This window comes from Ovis aries, chromosome 16 (genome assembly GCF_016772045.2).
Source record: "Ovis aries strain OAR_USU_Benz2616 breed Rambouillet chromosome 16, ARS-UI_Ramb_v3.0, whole genome shotgun sequence".
Taxonomy (NCBI): Eukaryota; Metazoa; Chordata; class Mammalia; order Artiodactyla; family Bovidae; genus Ovis; species Ovis aries.
In genome coordinates, this window is record NC_056069.1 from 64,843,761 (window position 1) to 64,856,244 (window position 12,484).

Consider the following 12,484-nt stretch of genomic DNA (forward strand, 5'->3'; position numbering starts at 1 on the left):
AATAAATTTTTATTTATTTTTAGTCTGAGCTTAACTATGACAACATTCATTTGTTCCGCAAGTATGAACCGTGAAGGCTCTAAAGACACACAGCCTGAGTTTGAACCCACACCACCCTTATGGCAGAAAGTGAAGAGGAACTAAAAAGCCTCTTGGTGAAAGTGAAAGAGGAGAGTGAAAAAGTTGGCTTAAAGCTCAACGTTCAGAAAACAAAGATCATGGCATCTGGTCACATCACTTCATGAGAAATAGAAGGGGAAACAGTGGAAACAGTTTCAGATTTTATTTTTTGGGGCTCCAAAATCACTGCAGATGGTGATTGCAGCCATGAAGTTAAAAGATGCTTACTCCTTGGAAGGAAAGTTATGACCAACCTAGATAGCATATTCAAAAGCAGAGACATTACTTTGCCAACAAAGGTCCGTCTAGTCAAGGCTGTGGTTTTTCCTGTGGTCATGTATGGATGTGAGAGTTGGACTGTGAAGAAAGCTGAGCACTGAAGAATTGATGCTTTTGAACTGTGGTGTTGGAGAAGATTCTTGAGAGTCCCTTGGACTGTAAGGAGGTCCAACCTGTCCATCCTAAAGGAGATCAGTCCTGGGTGTTCATTGAAAGACTGATGCTGAAGCTGAAACTCCAATACTTTGGCCACCTTTTGCAAAGAGTTGACTCACTGGAAAAGACTCTGATGCTGGGAGGGATGGGGGAGGGGGCAGGAAGAAGAGGGGACGACAGAGGATGAGATGGCTGGATGGCATCACTGACTTGGTGGGCGTGAGTTTGAGTAAACTCCAGGAGTTGGTGATGGACAGGGAGGCCTGGCATGCTGCGATTCATGGGGTCGCAAAGAGTCAGACAGGACTGAGTGACTGAACTGAACTGAACTGAACTAAAATTGGCTTAAAACCGTTAATGGATATTCACAATCTCTTTGCAGGAGAAAGCATGATTAAACCTCCATGCTCCAACTAGTGCAACACGGGGGATATAATTTGGAAACTTAGAAGAGTTTACTATAGAGGCTATTGTGTCATTTTATAAAATATCCCATGATGAAAAAGTAGATCAACAATCAACTTTTAAAAATCATATAAATAATATCTCAGTTTATAAGTTCTAGCTTGAATCCTAAATTAATATACCAGGTGTGTGATGTCTTAGTGATTCTTGATCAGACACTACCTTTGATTATGATTTTTCTAACAAAGAACCAAATAAAATCTTAGAAGCTTTCAAGTCTGCATAAGTATATCAGATGGCTGAATCTCAGTTAAAAGAAGTGTATACTGAGAAAAAAAATAAAGAAAAGTAGACTATAATAATTTCAAATTTTATATTAATAATATTAAATACATAAATTAATATTTACAATCATTGAAACACTTAGGAAATTATTTTAACTAGTAAGATAGAACTTTTATATTAGCTGAAATTCAGAGAAATATTAATAATAAAAATACAAAGATGTGAGAAGGAGGTTATTTCAGGTAAACTTCGTGTAGGGTTGAACTCAAGGGAAATTTCTGTTAAGACAAAAGAAAAAGAATTGAATTGCATTTAGTCACATATAGATGCTCTATTTTCTAATTAGGGTCAGGTTTGGGGACAGGAGAGAAGACATGGAAGACAAGAGTGAGGGGGTGGACAAGGTTCTGGAGTTAGCAAAATTTAGTTCTAGTGCATCATCATCAAGTATTTCTGTTGAGAAAGAACCAGGAAAAGAAACAGTTGTTAATAATTCACTTAATTCCTGTCCATGTCAGACTCTGCATCAAGAACTTTCATCACATACTACCCATGTGACTTGTGACAACTTATTTATTTCTCAAGTCTCAGTTTCCTTGGAGATGAAACTATTAGGACTGTGTGAGAATTAAATGATTTAGAGCACATAACACATTTAGAACAGTGTCTGTCCCAAAGAAACTATGTACACTGTAGTTATCACTTATAATCTTTTTGTCTGATTTTCTATAGTATCATCTTGTAATTCACTTTATCTTTTGGGTCTGTTTCTTCAATAAAATCCAGGGCAAGAGAAGTTAGATTATTTGATCTTTAAGATCACTTAAAACTTTTTGGTTCTTAGTTAAAGAGAGTGAAAAGGCAAAGAGAAAATAGACTGAGTGGAGAAAAGACAGGATAGATTCTGATTTTTAAAGTATGCAGTTAACTGTAATGCTTATTCGGTGGCTAGGCTTCAAAGAATTCTCACTTCCCTTTGAAATCTGTAATTAGTTGATGTCCAATTGTTCACAGAACTGTACTGTATAAAAAAGATTTTTTTGACCTCTGGTCAAAGAGGTTTGTAGATATAGCTTAGGTTAGAAGATTCATGAGCCTCCAGAGCCTCCAGAGCCTCCAGTATATAGTACATATGGTTTGTGTGTTCTCTGGAGAGAAGTTCTATATAACTTTAAGTTTTTAAAAGAATCTGTAACTGTCCCCACCCTGGCCCCAAAGCCTAAGAATTACTGATCTAAATCCTTATACATGCTCCCCTCCTACCTTCTTCATTTCTTTTATAGCATTTACAATCAGAGAGGTCTCATTTTCCAGTTCTGTTCCTTTAAATTTCCTCACCAACTAACCAACCAATTAGCCACTGCTTGTGAGTCAGTGTGAATATTTACAGCTGAAAATCTCCCCCTCCAGGAAAAATGAACTACTGGGGCATGGCTTGGAGTTCTGCCCAGCTGGAAGGATTTCCATTCATCACACTCCTTCATAGTTCCTGAAGAGTGCAGCTCCTGAAGGGGGCCCAGGGGTGGGGATGCAGTGCTGTAGCCATCTCCTTTCAGGTGGCGCCAGATATTGTATAGACTCAACTGTAAAATGCACTTGAATCTCATCTTCCCCCATCAGTGAGTCACAAGGCAGTGGCCACATGATCCTGTTTGAGTTCGGAGAGAAGACAGTGGAGCAGGAGAAGGAGCCACGCAAGTCTGAGGCTCATTCTGTTTTCCTTTTACCTTCAGGCCCTGCTGAGGCAAAGGTTGTATATGAAGCATCGACTTGATGATAGAGTGCTACTGTGCACACTCTTTATTACCTAGTGGCTTAGACATTGCCCAGTTCTTGAAGGGCAGATCAGGTTTAATCATTACTTGGGGCCTCATAGTCAGATGGTCTGTCTGCTCGGTGCAGTAGCAAGCCAGAAGCTATCAAAAGAGAACACATCTGTGGAAGATAACAGAGCTTTGCTCAGTATCCTAAAAGTTTGCAACGTGATCCTGTAGAGACCTGCCAAAGGCTCTGTACAGCATCCCCATATGTCATAAACACTTCAAGCATGTTCAGATCTACCGGATCATACGGCCCCAGTGGTAGATTGATTTGTATGGCAGCCCAGACATATTGCAGAGCATTATTTTGCTCTGGTCCTCGTTCAACACCAATACCCTTTTAGCTTTTTTATTAAATAGGTCAGACTACAAATTCAAAGCAGCCTTAACTTTGGAAAAGAAATCTCAACATACCCCCGGAACATTGGACCCCTAGACATTCTTTTACCAAAGTGGCGTTTTGAATGATGATTTTCTATATCTAGCATGTATGTATCTAGATGTATTGTGAATATATACTCAATGTATCAAGAATATTTGTTCAAGAATATTTGTTCACCATGTCTAATTAGCATGATATCATTGATGTAGAGGGCCAGCATAATATACTGTGGAGTAAAGAGGCTGTTAAGTTCCCTGTGGACTAGATTATTACATAGAGCTGCAAAGTTGATACAGTTTGCTGACCTGTCAGCTGAAAACTGGTTCTGCTATCCTTTATTAAAAAGTATAGTCATAAAATAACTCACCACTTTTAATAGTCACATACCTACTCACACAGCATGTGTTCATTGGTTCAGCAAAGAGATCACAATTGGAAAAGCACCTGCAATTGGGGTTACCTGTGATGACGTATATGATGCTCTGTGGTCATTTTCCAGGGTCCAAGTCTCCTGTACCCCACTGCATCCTGTAGGTCCCTGATGAAGCCCTAAAGTCCGCATGTCATCCAAGAGGTTTATATTCCTTTTCATTCATTACCTTGTAAGTCTTTCAACTTTACTTTTCCTAGTATAATATTGCTTGCTCCTCTCTCACAAATGACTTAACCAGTATAGAAATACTACCAAAGCTGAGTGTCTTTATTGTAACTTTGCAGTTTGAAATTTAAAAAATAACCACAGAATAAATTTAGGGCCCCACCGGGTCCACTGTGAGGTGTAGCTGAACCAAAGCTGCATTTATCACTTCTAGAAACTCTTACTATGACTACTGGACCATAATGCCATTCTGGCTCCCCAAGAATGAGTATCACTTCAGAGCCAGCATCTAGTAATTCTTGCAACTTAATTTCCCTTTCCTAAAGGATAGTCATCCTGACAAATGGTCTCAAGTCCCTTTGGAGAAGAGTAGGAGGAAGATCTACCGTACTCATTTCTGGGGGTGTGTGTAGTCCTTCTTCAAGGATATCAGGCCTTCATTGCATTCAGAGGACTCTGTGTCTGGGAACTGACTCAACTCCAGAATTAGTTGGGGGGGGGTGCTTTAAACTCTACTGTGCTGATTCAGGTGAGACATCTGTTCACCAGACGTGAAGCATAAATTAGGAACATAGTAGGCACCCGTTTTCCATATCTTTCTCCAGTTCTTCCTGAGCTGCTCAAGAAATGAGATTCTGGGGGGCGTGGTTCACAGCCTTCGCCAAGTTGAAACACCGCTATAGATCAAAGGATAGCTAAGTGCACAGCTGATCAAAGCTTCATGCAATGTGCTCATTCACACTGTGGTAGTAGAGGGGGAGGAATTTAGGATTCTAGAGCGACCACAGAAGGACAGTTAGTGATACATGAGCTGCATTTTAGAAGGAGGAGAGGTGATGGAGGTGAGAGGAGAACATCTATGGCAATATTCCAAGGATGACTCCCTTGGAAGTTTGTGAGCAATTTGCCATGGCTGGAACACATCACACAGAGTGTGCAAGGCAGTGCAGAGATGAGGCTAGATACTGCATTTTCTGGTACAGTATTGAAAGCAATCTTCAGTTCAGCAATTGTGCATGTGTCTTATAAACATAATTTGCACTTATAAATAAATTAGGCTGATAAAAGCCTACATCCATCAAAATAGGAGACCTGTTGAGAATTTAATTGACCTTAAATATTGCCTCCATATTTTGCATTGATCAAATTTTTAAAATACATTTGACTGGAGACACTGGGACAATTCAATTAACAGTCATCAGTTCAGTTCAGTTCAGTCACTCAGTCATGTCCGACTCTTTGCGACCCCATGAATCGCAGCACGCCAGGCTTCCCTGTCCATCACCAACTCCCAGAGTTCACTCAGACTCACCTCCATCGAGTCAGTGATGCCATCCGGCCATCTCGTCCTCTGTCGTCCCCTTCTCCTCCTGCCCCCAATTCCTCCCAGCATCAGAGTCTTTTCCAATGAGTCACCTCTTCATATGAGGTGGCCAAAGTACTGGAGTTTCAGCTTCAGCATCATTCCTTCCAAAGAAATCCCAGGGCTGATCTCCTTCAGAATGAACAGTCATATTTTCCCCCCAAATCAGATTATTAATTAATGGTCCAATGCTATAATAATATTAACAATTATTTAGATATATTCATTAACTATCATTTTTTCTCTTGATTATACACTGAAACATATTTTTCTATTTGAGGAGTAAACTATGAAAACTAGATATGGATGTTTTTGGTGGATAGGAGTTAATTATTAGGCTTTCCAGGAGGCTCAGTGGTAAAGAATATACATGCCAAGCAGGAGACCTGGGTTTGATCCTTTGTTAGGAAGATCCTCTAGAGAAGGAAATAGCAACCTACTCCAGTATTCTTGCCTGGGAAATCCTATGGACAGAGGAGACTGGAGGGCTATAGTCCATGAGGATCACAAGGAGTCGGACAAGACAGAAGACTGACTAAACAACAGCACGGAGAACCTCAGGCTAAGATGAAGGCAGAGGTCAGGACAATGCATCTACAGGCCAGGTTTTTAGCAGAACGTTTTCAGTTTCATCTCAGGTTCAAGGCTTTGTTCACAAAAGAAGTCACTAATTATGTACAAATAAATAATACAAATATTCATTAGAGAATTATCTAGCTTACAATCAATATACTAACATTAAGCAAAGAGAAATAGAGCAGAGGATACATCACCAAATTGGGTTTGGCCATTCAGACTTAAACAGCACTGGGAATCCCACATCACAGCACATCTGGAGTCCCAAATGGGAGAAGGTCCCAGGCAGCGTGTTCGGTCTGTGGGCTTTAAAGATTGCAATTCGGGTTCCTGCCTATAATCCCAGGACACAAAACTATATCACTACCAATCTGTGACCAAATTGCAAGGCTCGGCTCAGTTCAGTTCAGTCACTCAGTCGTGTCTGACTCTTTGTGACCCTATGGACTGTAGCATGCCAGGCTTCCCTGTCCAGCACCAATTCCCAGAGCTTGCTCAAACTCATGTCCATCAAGTCAGTGATGCCATCCATCTCATCCTCTGTCGTCCCTTTCTCCACGTGCCTTCAATCTTTCCCAGCATCAGGGTCTTTTCCAGTGAGTCAGTTCTTCCCATCAAGTGACCAAAGTATTGGAGCTTCAGCTTCAGTATCACTCCTTCAATGAATATTCAGGACTGATTTCCTTTAAGGTGCACTGGTTGGATCTTCTTGTAGTCCAAGGGACTCTCAAGAGTTTTCTCTAACACCACAGTTCAAAACCATCTGTTCTTCAGTGTTCAGCTTTCTTTATAGTCCAACTCTCACATCCATATATGACTATTGGAAAAACCATAGCTTTGACTAGATGAACCTTTGTAGGCAAAGTAATGTCTCTGCTTTTAAACATGCTGTCTAAGTTGTCATGGCTTTTCTTCCAAGGAGCAAAGGTCTTTTAATTTCATGGCTGAAGTCACCATCTGCAGTGATTTTGAAGTCCAGAAAATTAATTCTCTCACTCTTTCCATTGTTTTCCCATCTATTTGCCATGAAGTGATGGGACCAGATGCCACGTTCTTAGTTTTCTGAATGTTGAATTTTAAGCCAGATTTTTCACTCTCCTCTTTGACCTTCATCAAGAGGCTCTTCAGTTTTTCACTTTCTGCCATAAGGGTGGTGTCATCTGCCTGTCTGAGGTTATGGATATTTCTCCTGGCAATCTTGATTCTAGCTTGTTCTTCATCCAGCTCAGCATTTTGCATGGTGCACTCTGCATATAAGTTAAATAAGCAGGGTGACAATATACAGTCTTGATATACTCCTTTCCCAATTTGGAACAATCCCCATGTTCCATGTCTGGTTCTAACTGTTGCTTCTTGACCTGCATACAGATTTCTTAGGAGGCAGGTAAGGTGGTCTGGTATTCCCATATCTTTCAGAATTTTCCACAGTTTGTTGTGATCTGTACAGTCAAAGGCTTTGGTATAGTTTATAACGCAGAAATAGATGTTTTTCTGAACTCTCTTGCTTTTTCAATGATCCAACATATATTGGCACTTTGATCTCTGGTTCCTCTGCCTTTTCTAAAACCAGCTTGAATATCTGGAAGTTCATGATTCATGCACTATTGAAGCCTGACTTGGAGAATTTTGAGCATTACTTTACTAGCATGTGAGATGAGTGCAGCTGTGCAGTAGTTTGAACATTCTTTGGCATTGCCTTTCTTTGGGATTGGAATAAAAACTGCTCTTTTCTGGTCCTGTGGCCACTGCTGAGTTGGTTTCTTTGCTCACCTGGTTTCATGCTAATGCTGTTTGTTTTGTCTTGTAAAACTTGGAGTGTTGTTAAGCCTAGGGCTTGGTTGGCCAGTCCCCCTCCAGGGGCTCAACAATCTCAAAATTCTTCTCCCATCTTATCTATGGCACTACAAGTCTTGCACTCACAGAAGGCAGTTACTTACAGTGACTCCCAGTCATTCACAGTCAGGGCAGTGTCCAGGCAGATTAGAAGCAAGGTCAGAGGTCTGCTCTCCTTTGTCTCTGAAGCCTAAACAAGACTATTTGTTTAATTTCCTTAACCCCAAGGAGACATAAAAGCAGAGACATTACTTTGCTGACAAAGTTCCATAGTCAAAGCTATGGTTTTTCCAGTACTCATCTATGAATGTTAGAGTTGGACTATAAAGAAAGCTGAGTACTGAATAATTGATACTTTTGAATTATGGTGTTGGAGAAGACTCTTGAGAGTCCCTTGGACTATAAAGAGATCAAACCAGTCAATCCTACAGGAGATCAGTCCTGAACATTAATTGGAAGGACTGATGCTGAAGGTGAAACTCCAATACTTTGGCCACCTAATGCGAAGAACCGACTCATAAGAAAATACCCTGATGCTGGGAAAGATTGGAGGCAGGAGGAGAAGGAGACGACAGAGGATGAGATGGTTGGATGGCATCACTGACTCGATGGACATGAGTTTGAGCAAGCTTCAGGATTTGGTGATGGACCAGGAAGCCTGACATGCTGCAGTCCACAGGGTTGCAAAGAGTCAGACATGGCTGAGTGACTGGACTGAACACCAAGGAAGGCCAACAGTTGTCAACAAACCACCAGAATTAGGAGAGAAGCACAGAGCAGAGCCCTCAGAAAAAACCAACCCTGCTGACACCTGGATCTTTGGATTCTAGCTTCCAGAATTATGAGGCAATAAATCTGTGTTATTTAAGCCGCCTGGTTTGTGCTACTTCTTTATAGCAGCCCTAGTAAAGCAACTCAATAGTACTAATTTATTTTTTAAATAAACATAATAAAGGAACATTATTATAAAATTCCTAATCACCTTATCTCAGAACATTATTTATGTGCTACTGATTTTTGTTCATTGTTTTCAAATTAATATTTAGTTATTGGGAATAAATAATAATGATAATACTAATTCTTATGGAACATTTATTGTTTTCCAGGCACTGTTTTAAATGCTATAAGTCTATTAACTCATAGCTAATACTATTAGCCCCATTTTACAAAAGAAACCCAACAACACAGGAAAGTTGTTTAATTTACATCCATAGTTAAGTGGTAGATTCAAGGCATAGACTCAAGCAGTCTGGTTCTGAAACTTTTGGTTCTAACTACAGTGCCATGTTACCTACCTACTGGTGACATAACTAATACAGATTTTCCAACCCTCCAAGAAGAGCTCCCCAAAGCATTTGGGATGTTGGATTCACAGCAAACTGCTCCATGACATGAGGATGTCTGCTTGAAAATATTTAGGTCTTCCCTGATGGCTCAGATGACAAAGAATTTCCTTGCAATGCAGGAGACCTGGGTGGGATCTCTGGGTCAGAAAGATCCCCTGGAAAAAGGAATGGCTACCCAGCCAGTATTCTTGCCTGGAGAATTCCATGAACAGAGGAGCCTGGCAGGCTACAGTCATGGGATCACAAAGAGTCGGACACGACTGAGTTGACAAACACTTTCATATTTAGGTCACACAGTGCTAAATATCACATATTCTTTCACATGGCATACATTATTTGGGGCTATTTACTATATTTGAGATTTATTTTAACAGAAAATAATATATACCAGTCCTGTATTTTAATCTTATTTCTGTCATTTTAAGTTGATTTCTTTATTAAAAAAGAAAAATCTATAAAGATCATTAATGCATCTATAATGGAAGTTATACAATCTCAATGAATTTATTGAACTCTCTCAATAAATGCCATTAACTTCATATTTTAGAAACTATATACCGTTTAATGACATGGAGTTCAGTAACTGCAAACACACACAGCCACACATATGTACACACTGGGAAGCTCACGGTTTATCTGTGACTGTAAGCCATTATTTCCATCAAAGTCAGAATATAAAATGTCTCCCATTTACTTCATGACCTCTGGAGAGCTTACTGTAAATGCTTCAGTTAAGATGATGGTAGATATAAACTGTCAACATCACTAAAGGGTTTCCACTGAGAAATAATGCTTGATCCTTCATCCTTTTCTACAATTGAGCAACAGGGCTAAAATGTCCTCTACGATTCCATGTCTCTCCTCATGTTGAACAGGGTGCTCTATTCCTCAAATGCCCTGGTTTCCTGGGTCATGATCTTACCATTTCCTAAAGTCTGGGCACTGTACCTTCTTTCTGCACCATGCATACAATTCCCAATGGCTTTGTGGTAAAGCATTTTTAGTTACCCATCTTATTTTTCTATGATGCCGATTCCTTGGTGCTTAGAGGCAGATTTTCAATTTTCTAAAGAAAATACTAAAGAAATCAAAAAGCTACATATGTAATACTGAGAGGTAATATTTAGAAGGTTACCACATGGCTCTTTTGTATAAGGAATACAAACTACCTTCAACATAGTAGAACAGAATATATTGGAAATTATAATGAGTTAAATTATAAATGTCAATCATAGACAAGTTCTGTATTTTCTATACAGATTTTAGCTTTTAAACTGTTATATGTTACATATATTACTCTAAAGTGTATGAAATTCAACATTGTGCCAAAGATATCAACCATCTGTTTATCTGTCTATGTCCCTTTTTCTTCTTTATTACATCTCAGGGAAACAAAATTAGCAACATTTTAATGAAATTTTCAGATATCATTATATCAGTATTACTCAGCCGTAAAAAAAGAATTCATTTGAATCAGTTCTGATGAGATGAATGAAACTGGAGCCAATTATACAGAGTGAAGTAAGCCAGAAAGAAAAACACCAATACAGTATACTAACACATATATATGGAATTTAGAAAGATGGCAATGACAACCCTGTATGCAAGACAGGGAAAGAGACACAGATGTGTATAACGGACTTTTGGACTCAGAGGGAGAGGGAGAGGGTGGGATGATTTGGGAGAATGACATTCTAACATGTATACTATCATGTAAGAATTGAATCGCCAGTCTATGTCTGACGCAGGATGCAGCATGCTTGGGGCTGGTGCATGGGGATGACCCAGAGAGATGTTATGGGGAGGGGAGGTGGGAGGGGGGGTTCATGTTTGGGAACGAATGTAAGAATTAAAGATTTTAAAATTTAAAAAATAAAAAACTAAAAAAAAAAAAATGTTTTTGGCTGTAGTTGACTTAAAATTGCTTAAACACTAATAACATAATTATTATTTCCCAGATCTGTAAGTTCACAATGCTGTTTAACATACTGACTAAAGAGGAATGGACCCTGAGCCCTTTCCATTTTTCACTCTGCCATCCTCAGCTTGGTCCTTGAGCTAGTACCCTGTCATTGTTGTTCAGTCACTCAGTCGTGTCCGATTCTTTGTGACCCCATGAACTGCAGCACGCCAGGCTTCCTTGTCCTTCACTATCTCCCACAGTCTGCTCAAACTCATGTCCATTGAGTTGGTGATGCCATCCAGTCATCTTATCCCCTGTCATCCCCTTCTCCTCCTGCCTTCAATCTTTTCCAGCATCAGGGTCTTTTCCAACAAGTCAGCACTTTGCATCAGGTAGACAAAATATTGGAGCTTTAGATTCAGCATCAGTCCTTTCAGTGAATACTCAATGTTGATCCCCTTTAGGATTGACTGGTTGGATCACCTTGAAGTCCAAGGGACCCTCAAAAGTCTTCTCCAGCACCACAATTCAAAAGAATCAATTATTTGGCACTTTGCCTTCTTTATACTCCAACTCTCACGTCTGTACATGACTACTGGAAAAAAGATAGCTCTGACTAGATGGCCCTTTGTCGGGAAGGAATGTCTCTGCTTTTTAATACACTCTCTAGGTTTGTCATAATTTTTCTTCCAAGGAGCAAGTGTCTTAATTTCAAGGCTGCAGATGTAAAAAGGCTATGCGGTTTCAGATATCACAATCTGTCAAATTGAGAGGGATTATTTCTCTCGGTGGTCCCTTTTTTTGTGATGAAACCTTTCCCAGATGCTCCCAGCAGACCATCCTTCATGTTTCCTTGGCTGGAAGTATCATAAGCTCACCTTTGAACAAGTCACTGTCAGAAGAATGGGATCCTGGTAATTCACCTCAATCTGAATTTACTCCAGAATCATGTGATGGAGGGCTAGATTGCCTGAAAAATCAGAGATTTGTCTACCCTCTGACCCTCAGAAAAACAGGATGATGCATTCTGAGTAAGCTACTTATGGTTGTGGCATCCAGGCTCTGCTACATAAGGACTTGCTTCTTACAAGGGCAAATGTAGGAAGGTTTAGAAAATTGGAGAGTGGAAATTAAAACTTCACATCACCAGTCAGCTGGTTCAGGTCCCACATTTCAACACTTCCTCTGTTTTGGACCCTTACTAGTTCTTCCAACACATTTGTTCCTTCAGTGCTCCTTGCCTCCTGCCTGGTGTGGCCTTCTGTCTTTTTTACTTTAGATGCTCCTCTTTGTCTTCATTGTAGCCACAGCTTTGCCCTCTATTCCCAGCCTTCATCTCTCAAAAGCCCTAGACCTGCCTGCTCATTTGCAATTAAATTATTTAAATTCCAGCTAAATGGGGAGAACCTAGGGGGTAC